Raw genomic sequence first — 4,506 nt, forward strand, 5'->3', positions numbered from 1 at the left:
TGTTGGTGAAGATGTGGAGAAGCTGGAACATGCATACTGCTGGTAGGTTTCTAAGATGGTACAGCCACTTTGGAAAACATGTTGGCAGTTTCTCAAAATGTTACACATAGATTTACTATAAAACATAGATGTTCTACTCTATATACTCAAAAGAATTGAAAATTAAGTCCATACAAAAACTTTTACACAAATACTCACGACAACATATTTATAAAAGCTAAAAAATGGAAACAATCCAAATGTCCTTCAACTAATGAATAGATAAACAGAATGTTGTGAGTCCATAAAATGGACTGCTATCCAGCAACAAGAAGGAATGAAGTACTAATACATGCTACAATGTGGATGAGCCTTGAAAACATTATGCTAACCCAAAGAAACCAGTTGTTAACTGCTTATATCATATGATCTCATTTATTTGAATTGTCCAGAATAGGCAAATTCACAGAAACACAGACTAGATTAGTGGTTGCCAAGGGTTGGGGGTGGGAGTGGGGATGTGGGTGTGATTGCCAAAGGATATGAGGTTTCTTTCTGAGGTGATGAAAATGTTCCAGAATCAGATATTGGTAATGCTTACACAATTCTGTGAATATACTAAAAGACATTAAATGGTATACTTTAAAAGACAATTTTATGATATGTGAATTATATCTCAATAAAGCTCTTATTAAAAATAAAGATTAAGCTGAGATTTACTTTCACTCCTTGGGGCACATGAATTTGTACTTCTGAAGGAACTAGCTCTGAAATGGTACTGGTTCACTAGACTTTGAGTTACTCTTCAACTGCCCCAGACATGATTCTGAGATTTCAATATACTTACTGACAAGCCTTTATCAGAATAGGTTAATGAAATATGATTTTGTCAATCAGCAATGGTATTTTGAGACTTCTGAGTGAAATAAACACTCTTAAGCTGCTCACTCTTAACACTTCAACCCATATCTAAACATTTCGATGTATTGATTACATTGGAGTTTTTTCAAATAATCTCACTAGGTCAGATATCTGGAATAACTAAGAGATTGACATGAAATAATGTTTGTATAAAAAAAACTTCATCTATTTTTCAAGATTTTTTTTTTGAATGTTAAAATTTTATGCTTACTACCACTTCACTATTATCCCCCCAAAGACATCTCTCTTTCAAAAAAGAAACATAATATTAAATCATGAAAAGAAACTCGTCTCTATTTAAAAGTCCTTCAAGTAGGTTTTTAAATGAAATCTTAAATTTCCCCTCTTTCCCTAAACTGTGTACTCACCAGGAGACTTGGGGGCAAAGTATAATTTTGTGGAATTCATTCTTGATATGTTCCTGGAAATTTTATCCCACTATTCAGCAAGCTTTATTTCAACACCAGAGAATATAATATCATGATTTTTATATGGAGCAAGTACAATTTGAGTCTGAAATGAATGACACTGCACATCATCAAGCCTACCTGGAAGGCTGTAACCTAAATGGTGAACCTGTTTATAGCGTATGCTAGACTCCTAATTTCTGTTTCAGTCTTCTGAGGCCTGTTGCTAAATCCCTTTCTACATTAAAAACACTAACCACACTCTCCGCTTATCTGACAGACTGCAGAACAGCGGAAAATAAAAATTCTGCTTGGATATCATGTCTTCACTGTACATACAGCCGCCACACACAATGATGGTCAGTAATGACTGAAATATGGCACTAAATACAATCCCCCCTGTGCAAATGGAATTAATTGATTTATTAGGTGCAAAATAGCCAGGTGGATTTAAGCTAATTAAGAATTTGATTGCTAATTGCCAACAAGGGGGGATTTTAAAAAAATGAGTAAGTTGAATGAGGAATATACTTGTAGCACATACAAAACTGCAAGCTGCCTCCAGCAAGGAAACAATGATAGGAATGTAGTGGTAACGTCTGTGGTGTCTGAGTAGAAACAAACCAGTCTATTCTCTCTGCAATCTGTGAATGTTTCTGGTAGTATCACCTCCCCTTAGTAGATACCCACAGGAGAACTAGATAAGACTTGGAAAAAACCATGCAACGAAGGATTCTCAAAAAGATAGTCAGACATATGAACTATGAAACAATAATAAATCAGGATGACCTGTGCTACTAAAGGAAAGATATGAAGTATAAAATAGTACACTATATATTTTTGTAGTCATCCATTTATCCATCCCATATATTCATCTAACCATTCCATTCAAAGTGTGTTGAGTATTTTATGTACTTTATATCCTACTTCTTTACTTGATACTATATCTTGAGGATGTCAACAAGTATACACTGCTATATTTAAAATGGATAACCAACAGAAACCTATTGTATAGCACATGGAACCTATTGTATGGCACATGGAACTCTGCTCAGTGTTACATGCCAGCCTGGATGTGAAGGGAATTTGTGGGAGAATGGATATATATATATATATATATATATACATACACATAAGCTGAATCCCTTCACTGTTCACCTGAAACTATCACAACATTGTTAATCATCTATACCCCAATACAAAATGTTTTATATGTTAAAAAATTAAATAAAAATTTTTAAAAAGCACATCATAATTCTTTTCAATTATTTGTTTAGCATTATTACGTGCTGGGCAATATGCTAAGTACCTCAGAGGCATACTCATTTTTAATTTGAGCAAAAGCTACAGATGCAGAAACTGAAGCTTAGACATGTTAAATAATTTGCCCAAGAGCATGAATCTGGTCAAACTGAGATTCAAACACAAGCAGTCTCTCTCCAGTGCTCTTGTGCTTAATTATTACCCCACAATGCCTTTCCATAAATCTTTTTAATGACTATATCAGATTTCGGTATTTTAGTGTGTTATATCCCATGTCATTATTCCCCTATTTTTTAGACGCCTAGGTTACTTCTTTTTGTCATTAAGTAAATAATGCCGTCATAAACATACTTGGGTATCAATTTATTCACTTCTCTGATTATTTGTTGCCCATTTACATATATATATCCTTTGGAGGAAAGTCAATTTAGATGCTTTGCTTATTTTTAAATGGGGTTACTTGTCTTTTTATCATTGAGTTGTAAAAGTTCTTCATGTATTTTAGAGGCAAGTTTCTTAGCAGATATATGTTCTGCACATATTTTGTCCCTTTCTAGGTATTGTCTTTTCACTTTCTTTACAGCTTTCTGAAGTACTTCAAGAGTTTCATGTTTTATCTTAGGTCTTTGATCCATTTTGCATTAACTTTTGTATACAGTGTGAGATAGGGGTCCAACCTCATCCTCTTACACATGGTTGTTCTGGTACTATTTGTTGAAAACTCTTGGCATCCTGCATTAAATCAATTGACCATAGATGCATGGATTTATTTTTGGACTCTACTTTGTTCCATTAACCTACGTTTATCTTTATGTCAGTACTTCATTGTTTTGATTGTTTTTGCTTTGTAGTAAGTTTTAAAATTGTAAAATGTGAACTCTTCTACTTTGTTCTTCTTTTCCAAGACTGTTTTGGTTATTCTTCGGTTTCCATACGAATTTCAGGGTTGGTTTGCCAATTTATACAAAGAAGTCAGCTGCTATTCTGGTAAGTATTATGTTGGATATGTAGATTAATTTGAGTAAAATTGCCATCTTAACAATACGTAGTCTCCTAATGTATGAATATAAACTGTTTTTCTATTTATTAGGTTATTTCTAACTTTTTCCGACAATGTTTTATCATTTTCGAAGTACATGTTTTGTAACTCTTTGGTTAAGTTTATTCCTAAGTGCTTTATTCTTTTTGATGCTATTGTAATTAGAATTCTTACTTTCACTTTTGAATTTTTCATTGTACATTCTCAGAAATACAACTGATTTTTGAATGTTGATTTTGCTGGATTCCTTTTGCAAACTTGCTGAACCCTTTTATTAATTATGATAGCCTTTTAGTGGATTCCTTACATTATTCTATATGCAAGATCATGCCATCTGTGAATGGAGATAGCTTTACTCCTTTTTCAATCTGCATACATTTTATTTAATTTTCTTGCACAAGTGTCCTGGCTAGGACCTCTAGTACTTTGTTAAATGGCAGTGGCAAAAGTGAACACTGTTATCTTGCTCCCAATGTTAAGGGGAAAGTATCAAGTTTCTCATTATTAAGTAGGATGTAAGTTGTGGATTTTTCAGAGATGCCTTTATCATGTTAAGTTTCGTTTTCATCCTAGTTTGTTGAATTTTTTTTTTTTATCATAAAAGGATGTTGGAATTTGTCAAATGCTTTTTCTGTGTTTAATGAAACCATGTGATTTATTTTTATTCTATTGATATGGTGTATTATATTAGTTGATTTTTCAATGGTAAACCAACCTTACATTACTGCTATAAATCTCACTTGGTCATAATGTGTAACTTTTTAAATATACTGCTGAATTTGGCTTGGTAATATTTTGTTGAGGATTTTTATATCTATATTCATAAGAGATATTGGTGTTTAGTTCTTTTCTTATGTGGTATCTTTTTCTACTCTTGCAATTGGGGTAATATTGGCC

Source organism: Bison bison, unplaced genomic scaffold (genome assembly GCF_000754665.1).
Source record: "Bison bison bison isolate TAMUID 2011002044 unplaced genomic scaffold, Bison_UMD1.0 scf7180017864376, whole genome shotgun sequence".
Lineage (NCBI taxonomy): Eukaryota > Metazoa > Chordata > Mammalia > Artiodactyla > Bovidae > Bison > Bison bison.